This window comes from Cervus canadensis, chromosome X (genome assembly GCF_019320065.1).
Source record: "Cervus canadensis isolate Bull #8, Minnesota chromosome X, ASM1932006v1, whole genome shotgun sequence".
NCBI classification, from domain to species: domain Eukaryota; kingdom Metazoa; phylum Chordata; class Mammalia; order Artiodactyla; family Cervidae; genus Cervus; species Cervus canadensis.
The window spans coordinates 90,265,402-90,277,112 of record NC_057419.1 but is presented as its reverse complement, the minus strand read 5'-3'; the positions used below and the strand labels follow the sequence as shown (position 1 = coordinate 90,277,112).

At 36.4% G+C, this 11,711-nt stretch overlaps 1 pseudogene; it reads right to left on the bottom strand.

Annotated features, from left to right (window-relative positions):
• Window positions 1-1,010: 1,010 nt before the first annotated feature.
• LOC122435648 lies at window positions 1,011-1,450 on the bottom strand (annotated as a pseudogene).
• Between the last annotated feature and the right edge of the window lie 10,261 nt (window positions 1,451-11,711).

The following is an 11,711-nucleotide window of genomic DNA, read 5'->3' as shown; positions in this document are numbered from 1 at the left end:
GTAAGGTTATAGTGTATTGTAAATGAAAATTAAGGAGTAGTAGAAGAGTACTAGAGGACTTTAAAAGAAATAAGAGAAAAAGAAAAATAGAAAATAGAAGAGAAAATGGAGAAAAAAAAAAGAAAAAAAAAGAAAGAAAGAAAAAAAATTTTTCCCTCCTTTTGAAGACAATGGGCTGCTTTTCTGGGTGCCTGATGACCTCAGCTAGCGATCAGAAGTTGTTTTGTGAAGTTTGCTCTGCGTTCAGTTATTCTTTTGATGAATTTGTAGGAGAGAAAGTGGTCTTCCCGTCCTACTCCTCTGCCATCTTGGCTCCTCCCCAACTCAAAATGATGAAACAAGGCAAAGACTGCCCAAGGATTGATGGTCAAGTAGAACTGAGGGACTACAGAGTTATTACCTGTGGCTGAGTAAAACCTGGTAATTAAGTGGTATACCCTGAATTAAAAAATAAATGATGACTTGTTTCCTATAACAGATAAAAGGTGTTTAGGGATAGTGGTTGAAGCTTTCTTGGACCCCACAAGAAACAAAGTCCTGAGAAGCTGTAGAGGTGAGGCTGAATCAGAAATAATATAAACTTGTAACATTTACAGAGAGTTAACTGTCAGTGTGTCAGGGAAAATATAAAGACTCCACATGCCCTGATTTTAGTTTCCTAAGACTAAAGCAATCACAGTCTCATGATAGTCTTCTGATACTAAGAGAATATTCAATAGTTTAGATCATCTTCTTCCTCCCTTCCTCACACAAGCTTTCTAAATAAAGCCATTCCAGGAACAGTGCAACTATTAAAAAGTTGAATAAAGAAAGTAGATTATGATCAAATATATTGCTATGAATTATAAAAAGGAAACATTTAATGAAGAAAATACCTCTCTAAGTTAGGAACACATACAAATATAAAATAACACACTTAGTTTGCTTCCATATCTTAGCAACTGTAAATAATGCTACTATGAACATTGGGATTCATGTATCTTTTCAAGTTAGTGCTTTTTTCCCAAGTTTCATGGTTTTGTTAACATACACACAATGTGAACTTGAGCTGTCTCTTCGTTTTCTTCACTGTACAGCTTGGCATTGCAATTGGTGACTCTGATAGCCAGCTGGGATGCTCTTTCTGCAATGGTTTTGCAGTTCTTGGAAGAGATATTGTGAGAAATTGAAACAAAGTTTGTTGCACATCAGCAGCACTACAAGTTCTTTGGTGTTGTGGACTGGGAAATTCCAGAATCTGCTGGGCAGCATGTGTTTGCTTTCTTGTTCTCATAACTGATGTTGGACAACAAGATATGACCCTTGAATATCCTGCACACCCTGCTGTTGATGCTTCTGGGTTTCTGGCAGTTCCACTAAATTTTGACATATCAATCAACTGGTGCCAGGTGAACTTCTTGGTTTTCTTTTTGATGATCTTGGGCTTTATGAGAGATCTGATGGTGGCCATGATACCAAGTAGGAGATGACTGACACTGCGTATGGAGGGACTCAAAGGAGTGTAATTGCTGGGTAATTTGTTAGGTCTATTTTTTTTTTTTTTTTTTTAGTTTTTCAGAAACATCCATGCTGTTATCCACAGTGGTTAAAACCATTTACATCTCCACCAACAGTGTACAAGTGTTGCCTTTTCTCCACATCTTCTCCAACATTTGTTGTTTGTGTTCCTTTTGATGATAGCCATTCTTGCAAGTGTGAGGTGATATCTCCCTGTGGTGTTGATTTGTGTTTTCCTGATTATTGGACATATTGAGCAAATTTTCACCTGCCTGCTGACCATCAGCATATCCTCTTTAGATAAATATTTATTTCGGTCTTCTGATCATTTTTAAGCAGTTTGTTTTTTGATGTTGAGTTGTATGAACTGTTTGTATATTTTGGATATTAACCCCTTATCAGTCATATCAATTGCAAATATATTCTCCCATTCAGCAAGTTATCTTTATGCTTTATTTTGCTGTGCAAAAGCTTTTAAGGTTAACTGAGATCCATTTGTTTATTTGTGTTATGTTTCTTTTGTTTTAGGAGATAAATTCAAAAATATTGCTATGACTTATGTAAAAGACAGAAAAACATCTACTTCTGCTTCACTGAATACACTAAAGCCTTTGACTGTGTGGAGCACAACAAACAGTGGAAAATTCCTAAAATGATGAGAATACCAGGGCACCTTACCTGCCTCTTGAGAAACTTGTATGCAGGTCAAGAAGCAACAGTCACGACTGGACATGGACCAATGAACTGGTTCAAAATTGGGAAAGCAATACATCAAGGCTGTATATTGTCACCCTGCTTATTTAAATTATGTGAAATGCCTGGCTGGATGAAGCACAAGCTGGAATCAATACTGCCGGGACAAATATCAATAAATTCAGATATGCAGATGACATCACCCTTACGGCAGAAAGTGAAGTGAAGTAAAGTTGCTCAGTCATGTCCGACTATTTGCAACCCCATGGACTGTAGCCCACCAGGCTCCTTGGTCCATGGGATTTTCCAGGCATGAATACTGGAGTGGGTTGCCATTCCCTTCTCCAGGGGATCTTCCCGACCCAGGGATTGAACCCAGGTCTCCCACATTGTAAGCAGACGGTTTACCGTCTGAGCTACAAGGGAAGCCCCAAAGAAGAACTAAGAACTTATTGATGAATGTGAAAGTGGAGTGTAAGAAATCTGGCTTAAAACTCAACATTCAAAAAACTAAGATCATGGCATCCTGTCCCATCACTTCATGGCAAATAGATGAGGAAAAACTGGAAACAGTGACAGTTTTTTCTTGGGCTCCAAAGTCACTGCAGATGGTGACTGCAGCCATGAAATTAAAAGATACTTGCTCCTTGGGAGAAAAATTATGATAAACCTAGACAACAGAGACATCACTTTCTCAACAAAGTTCTGTATAGTCAAACCCATGGTTTTTCCAGTAGTCATGTATAGATGTGAGAGTTGAATCATAAAGAAGGTTGATTATGGAAGAATTGATGCTTCTGGACTGTGGTGTTGGAGAAAACTCTTGAGAGTCCCTTGGGCAGCAAAGAGATCAAACCAGTCAATCCTAAATGAAATCAACTCTGAATATTTATTGGAAGGACTGATATTGAAGCTGAAGCTCCAATACTTTGGCCACCTGATGTGAAGATCTAACTCAGTTTAAAAGACCCTGATGCTGGGAATGACTGAGGACAGGAGGAAAGGGGGATGACAGAGAATGAGTTGGTTGGATGGCATCATCGACTCAATAGACATGAATTTGAGCAATCTCTGAGAGATAGTGAGGGACAGGGAAGCCTGGCATCCTGCAGTCCATTGGGTCTCAAAGAGTCAGACACAGCTGAGTGACTGAACAACAACAAATGTGATTGTCAATAAAAAGATCATACACCATGATCAAGTGGGATTTATTTCAGGGATGCAGGATTTTTTCAGTATCCACAAATCAACCCATGTGATACACCACATTAATAAATTGAAGAATAACAACCACATGATAATCTTAATAGATGCTGGAAAATCTTTTGACAAAATTCAACGTCCACTTATAATAATAAAAAAAAAATCTCCAGAAAGTGAGCATAGAGGAAACATAGTTCAACATAATAAAGGCCAGATATTACAAATAAAGCTAGTATTATACTCAAAAGTGAACAGCTGAAACAATTTTCTCTAAGATCAGGAACAAGAAAACTATACCCACTCTCACACTTTTATTCAACATAGCTTTGGAAGTCCTAGCCACAGAAATCAGACAAGAAAACGAAATAAAAGGAATCTAAATTGGAAAGGAAGAAGTAAAACCGTCATTCTTTGCAAATGACATGATACTTTACATAGAAAATTCTAAAAATATAGCCAGAAAACTACTACAACTCATCATTGAATTTGATAAAGTTGTAGGGTTAAAAATTAATATGTAATTTTCTGGAAGAGTTTAAGTAAGATAGGTGTTAACTCTTCTCTAAATTTTTTATAGAATTCAGCTGTGAAGCCATCTGGTCCTGGGCTTTTGTTTGCTGGAAGATTTCTGATTACAGTTTTGATTTCCATGCTTGTGATGGGTCTGTTAAGATCTTCTATTTCTTCCTGGTTCAGTTTTGAAAAGTTATACTTTTCTAAAAATGTGTCCATTTCTTCCAAGTTGTCCATTTTATTGGCATATAGCTGCTGGTAGTAGTCTCTTATGATCCTTTGTATTTCAGTGTTGTCTGTTGTGATCTCTCCATTTTCATTTCTAATTTTGTTAATTTGGTTCTTCTTCCTTTGTTTCTTAATGAGTCTTGCTAACAGTTTGTCAATTTTGCTTATTTTTTCAAAAAACCAGCTTTTAGCTTTGTTGATTTTCTATAGTCTTTTAGTTTCTTTTGCATGGGAAACACCTCTTACACTGTTTGGTGGGACAGCAAACTTAGTACAGCCACTATTGGAGAACAGTGTAGATATTTCTTTTAAAAAAAAAAAAAAAAAAAAAAAAAAACTGGAAATGAACTTGCCATTGACCAGCAATCCCACTTCTGGGCATACACACTGAGGAAAACCAAGATCGAAATGAGCACACGTGTTACTCCAATGTTCATCACAAGCCCACTGTTTACTATAGCCAGGACATGGAAGAAACCTAGATGCCCATCAGCAGACGAATGGATAAAGAAGCTGTGGTACATATACACCATGGAATATTACTCAGCCATTAAAAAGAATTCATTTGAATCAGTTCTAATGAGATGGATGAAACTGGAGCCCATTATACAGAGTGAAGTAAGCCAGAAAGATAAAGACAATACAGTATACTAAACATATATATGGGAATTTAGAAAGATGTATGATAACCCTATATTTGCAAAACAAGAAAAAAAGAGACACAGATACAGAATAGACTTTTGACTCTGTGGGGAGAAGGTAGTGAGGGTGGGATGTTTTACAGAGGAGGAACAGCATCCGAAACATGTATATTAATCAAGTGTGAAACAAGATCACCAGCCCAGGTGATTGCATTTGAGACAATGCTGGGCTGGTGGCACTGGGGAGACCCAGTAGGGTTGGGGGGGGGGGGGGGGGGGGGGGGGGATCGGGATAGGAAATACATGTATATCCATGGCTGATTCATGTCAATGTATGGCAAAAACCACTACAATATGGTAAAGTAATTAGCCTCCAACTAATAAAAATAAATGGAAAAAAAGTAATATATAAAAATCTGTGATATTTATATGTTCCAACAGCAAGCTACCTGAAAGAAAAATTAAGGAAACAGCCTCATTTAACATCACATCAAACAGTAAACCATACCTAGGAATAAACTTACCTACATAGGCAAAAACATACTTGGCAGCTATATGAGTGAAAGTCATTTAGTCGTTTCTGGCTCTTTGTGACCCCATGGACTATACAGTCCATGGAATTCTCCAGGCCGGAATACTGCAATGGGTAACCATTCCTTTCTCCAGGGGATCTTCCCAACTCAGGAACTGAACCCACGTTTCCCACATTGCAGGCAGAGTTCTACCATCTTAGCCACCAGGGAAGCCCAAGAATACTGGAGTGGGTAGGCTATCCCTTCTCCAGCAGATCTTTCCATCCCAGGAATCAAACCAGGGTCTCATGCATTGCAAGCAGATTCTTTCCCAGCTGAACTACCAGGAAAACTGTAAGACAATGATTAAAGAAACTGAATGGCACAGTCGGATGGATAAATATACTCTGATTGAATTGGAAGACTTAATATTGTTAAAATGACCATACTACTCAAGGTACTCTACAAATTCAATGCAACCCCTATCAAAATACCAATTCCATTTTTTAAAAAGTAGAGCAAATAATTTAAAAAAAAAAATGTATGGAAACACAAAAGATCCAAAATAGTCATAAAAATCTTAAGAAAAAAGAAAAAAGTTGAAAGAATTAGTCTTTCTAACTTCAAACTATGCTTCAAAGCTACAATAATGAAAACAGTATGTTACTAGCACAAAAACAGACATATAGTTCAATGAAACAGAGTAGAGAGCTCAGAACTAAACACACACACCTATGGTCAATTATTCTGTGACAAAGGAGTCAAGGATATACAATGGAGAAAATAGTATTTTTAATAAGTGGTGCTGGGACATTTGGACAGCTACATGTAAAAGAATGAAGTTAGAACATTCTCTGATGCCATATACAACAATAAACTCAAAATGGATTAAAGATCCAAGTGTAGTACTGGAAATCATAAAACCCCTAGATGAAAACATAGGCAGAACATTTTTTGTGTCTTACCACTAAGGTTAGAAAAGGCCTCTTTGAAGTGATATCTCAGCTGAGATATGAAAAATAAAGATCCAGGTTTAGTAGTATTGGAAATGTAGGTGGAGGGCATTGATACATTCTCGGCAGAAGTAAACATCTAATGACAAGTCCTTCATTAACCCAAATAATAAAACAAGGCTGGTGTGGCTGGATCATAGTGAATGAAGGTGAGAATAATATAAGGTTACCTCATGGAGTTGGGCAGAGAAAAGATCATAGAGGACTTTGTAAAGCAAAGGAAAGTCTTTGAATTTTATTCTGGTTCATAGCTAGTCCTTAGAAACAGTTGAACTGGGGAGTGATGTAGATATAGAACAGAGATGGGCATTCTTGTTTTAACATTAGAAAGTTTTTTGGAGAAGAGTTAAAATGCTGTAGCAAACTCTCATGTGGGAAAGAAGTTTAAAACTCAATACCATTCACAGAATAGAATTTGAGGTAGACAAATGTGATAGTCAGGAAAGAGTCCCTCCACACAGATAACCTTATCTATAACCTAACATCTTAAATCTATTGCCCACACTGCTGACAGAGTGGAGTTTCTAAAATACTCATTTGAACATGTTATTTCTCTACTTCAGTTTTTTTTTCTTTACTTTGATGATTTTCAAGGTCCATAATGATCTTTCTGGAGCATGCCATTCTAGCATTTGTTCTCAATCCCCTACTCCCTTTTCACTCCAAGTGTACTGGCCTACTTACAATTTCCTATGTTTTCTTTGAACTTAGTGACCTTTAGAATATCACATCCTTTACCTGAAACAGTTTTCAGTACTCCTACCTCCTACTCTTAACACAGATAAAAGCCTTTTCTGACCACTACTTTTAGCAAGGATGATAGTCACTATATTTAACAAGTAGTGTGACACAAGCACCAACTAATCAGAGTGGATGAAGGCTACTGTTGGTTATACAGATCATATCTTTAAAGCTATTAGAATAGGGCATGACACCTGATAAATACTATATCACTATTTGCTGTTATTATATCAAGAAAAACCAAAAATATTTGGTTGTTACGAGTCTGAGGGCAATTTTGTCATGAATTTTTGTTATATTAATATAATATTATTTTTACTATATAAATGAATAGCTGAATCATATAAATGTGTCATGACTCTTGTGGGAAGTATGAATGAGTTGACAAGAAAAATAATCTAACTGTAACTAAAGACCAGTATCAATGGCTAGGGAGAGGGAGTGTGGTATTAGATTATAGGGTTTGAATCATCAAATGATCAGTTTGCATTTGAAATGAAGACATAAAGGATAACAAGTTGTAAGTGGTGCTTGAAAGAGATAAATATGGCAGTGGTGTGAAAAGTGCGTTCGAGGACAAAAATACTTGAGACAGGGAATTTAGTTTGCAGATAGTTGTGGTCTTACAAATAACCTAAGTAATGAAAGCCAGAATAGAGATAAAGGGCTAAATCTGATTGCTGTTATAAACCATGCTTCAGGACTAGAGAATGAGAACTGAGAAAAGTGAAAAAGTAAATAAGGGTGCAACCAACCAAATAAGATATGCAATTTTTACATGTTCATCATTATTAAAGAGTTAAATACTTAGAAGCCTCATTTCCTTTACTCAGAGCCAAATAATAGTAGGGAATGAGGCAAAGATTATGAGGAAAGAGCTGACATTGAAAGAAATCTAAACCATCTAAAGAAAGCTATAAGGTTCATTACTGTGGAAAGAAGTTTAGTTTCCATACACATATACATATGTGTGTGTGTGTGTGTGTGTGTGTGTGTGTATTCACTTCACTTCACTTCATACAAAGCAGTAATGTCTACAAGATACATGCTGTGTTTTATGCTGCCTTCTGAAGGTAAGAAGGTGAACCCAAGTGTTTCATGAGAACTAGAAATATACCATCTTTGGATAAGTACTGTACACTCTTCAGTATGTTAGAAACCAATCTTTAAAAATTCTATGTGCTGGTTGTAAACCCTAAGTGCCTTGGGTTAATAGCTCCAATCAGGTTTTGCAGCTTTATAAGTTGATAGTTTCTTTGGGAAAACAGGTGCTGGAATTTCTCACTGCCAAATGAAATTGCCTGAGCCAGTGTATATGCATTGTCTAGATTAGATGGTAGAGAAGGCATACTCATAACTATATTTGGATGTTCTAAATGAAGCTTAATCAGCCACCAGGAAGGAGAAGTCAACTTAAAATGTTGGGATGTTCAGATAATGTCACCAAAGGAATACATAAAATGGTCTATTTGGACAGAGTCCAAAAAGGAGTGAACAAATTTAGTGAACCAATTCTTCAAAATCTGTCAAGGCTAAAGATAGATTGACAAGTGATGATTTTTTTTTCCAAAGTTAACAGCATTTCTGGTGCCAGGTTTCTTTAGATTTGAAGTAGTTGAAGTTTAATCTCAATTGCAAATAAATAAAAGGCAACTTGAGGATCTGGTTTTTCCATGAGTTTATCAAATACTAGATGTTTACTGTTTATTCCTGTTTATTTTATTTTAAAAGTTGATTTCCTTCCTAGTAAACATTCTTAGTAGATACTTTCGGCCAGTTGGTGGTGATATGATGCCAACATGTAAGTGTTTCTTTGAGGAACAACTTGAGAATGAAGCAAGATAACCATTAACCATTGTAACTTGAATATTCTATTTCTAAGCAGTTTGTGTTTCTTTTGAGACCCCCTGTGTTTAACAGTGAACACTGACAGTAGCCATGAAACAGTGTTATTTGATACATTTAAACATTCTGAATGAAGCTTTGTTTTTTCTTAATTTGTAAGGTCTGGAAAGACATTTGCATATGATAGAACTAAAAATCTGAAATAACTCTCTGGGTTTAGCATTGGCATTTCAGTTTACCTCCCATTGTAGGCACTTCTCTGCTTCTGGGAAGGATTCCAGAATCACTAATTATGTAAAAATATGTTTTACTAAGATACAGTGAGGTATATAGGGTAGAATTACATGATGTGTATTAAGTTCTTGCCCTCTTTCCTTCTAAGAGCTTCTTCAAATAAATCAATGTTAAAGTCTAAAAACTGGAAAGTGAGAAAAGAGATTTCCCAGGTTTGGTATGGTGAAATGGCCTCCTTGCTTATGATGGCAAGGCATCCGGACAGTGAAGTATTGTCTCCATGAAATTTGTTCACCGGTCAAACTAGAAAGCTCAAGAGATTCTTCTTCCACAGGAATAAACAACACAAAAACTAAAAATTAACACATAAACTCATTATATTATAAATGTTTGACACAAAGCAACAGATGATTGTCACTTGCATGCTGAGGTAGACTTTTAGAAAATAAATGAGAAGAGATATGAGCAGTGAATATTGATATGAAAAAGAAACGCATCTGAAATTTAAATGAAGTCAAATGTCATTTTGAGTGTAATTGTTAAATCTGTTAATATTCTGAAGATATTTCTTGAGCTGATGGTAAAACCTAAGTAAAGTAGAATGAGAAGTCATTTATAATAAGTGGGTGTCTAAGGACTGTCTTTTTATGCAACTAAATTTGTTCCAAGGCAGATAAAACAGAGAGAAAAGTTCAAGCTAAAATCAAATAATAAAAAGAACAATGGCCATTGATCTATCCTTCCAAACAGACAAAAGCAATACAAAGTATCACATTTCAATGCCAAGAACTCCAGGGAACTAATATCCTACAAAAGCTGAAAATTTATGCTCTACTGTGAGAGGAAATTCTAGATTTTTCCCTTGGAATTACATTCCATTTCAAATGATATAAAATAATCTATATAGAAAGAAATTAATAAGAAACAATTGTCTTGGTTTCAGCTTTTGACTTAGGAAATAATTATCCAATCATGGGAAGAAAGCAAAGTACATTATGAAATATAAAATTCAAATTTTCTTTTAATCAGAAAGCCATCTTTTCCTTTTGATTTTATTTTATCAAAATTTTATTCAAAATGGGTGGCAAGAAGATGGTAAAAATGCTAATAAGCTGCAATTCAATGTTGTAGTCAGTACCATGATTATTATTCAAAATTCTTACATTATTTTCTCAAGCTGAATGTTTGTTGAATTTAGGTAGAGATGTATAAACAAATACTGAAGTAGAAAAATAAATGTATGTTAATTAGTGATGTTTGAAATTTAATTTAGACCTGATCTGAAAGCACTGGTGACTTTAGCCATTGTTGCCTACACTTAGAGTTTTACTAACACCATTGAGATATTGCATTTATAAATTTACACACAGTGAATTCAAAAAGAACTCTAAATTTGTGATATTCCTTTCCTCTCCATAGTTTTCCATTTGTGAACATTATTGTGCACAATAGGTGGGATATGCCTCCCCCCAAAATATAAAAATTTGATCATGTGTTTCTATGATGCTGACTCTGAGGCATCTAACCATAGGCACACCACTTGATAATCCCTCTTTACAAAAATTTTATTAGAGGAGAAGAGGAACAAACTCCATATCCAGGTTACCCATAATTGGACTTTCATTAGGTATGGGACATTAAGGGTGCTGGCACAGAGACTTCATTTTCAACTGGAAAGGTGGCAATAGTAGTAAAGAACCTGCCGGCCAATGCAAGAGACTTAGAGGTAGGTTCAATCCCTGGCTCGGGAATATCCACTGGAAGAGGACATGGTAACCTACTCCAGTATTCTTCCCTGAAGAAACCCATGGACAAAGGAGCTTGGTGGGCTAGTGTCCATAGAGTCACAGAGTCAGATAGGACTGTCAGTTCAGTTCTGTTCAGTTGATCAGTCGTGTCTGACTGCAGCACACCAGGCCTCTCTCTCCATCACCAGTTCCCGGGGTTTACCCAGACTCATGTCCATTGAGTCGGTGATGTCATCCAACCATCTCATCCTCTGTCATCCTCTTCTATTCCTGCCTTCAATCTTTCCCAGCATCAGGGTATTTTCAAATGAGTCATCTCTTCACATCAGGTGGCCAAAGTATTGGAGTTTCAGCTTCAATATGAATCCTTCCAATGAACACGCAGGACTGATCTCATTTAGGATGGACTGGTTGGATTTCCTTGCAGTCCAAGGGACTCTCAAGAGTCTTCTGCAACACCACAGTTCAAAAGCATCAATTCTTCAGTGCTCAGCTTTCCTTATCGTCCAACACTCACATCCATACATGACTACTGGAAAAACCTTATACTTGACTAAACAGACTTTTGTGGGTAAAGTAATGTCTCTGCTTTTTAATATGCTGTCTAATTTGGTCATAACTTTCCTTCAAATTAGTAAGTGTCTTTTAATTTAATGGCTGCAATCACCATCTGCAGTGATTTTGGAGCACCCAAATATAAAGTCAGCCACTGTTTCCACTGTTTCCCCATCTATGTGCCATGAAGTGACAGGGCTGGATGCCATGATCTTAGTTATCTGAATGTTGAGCTTTAAGCCAACCTTTTGTCTCTCCTCTTTCACCTTCACCAAGAGGCTCTTTAAT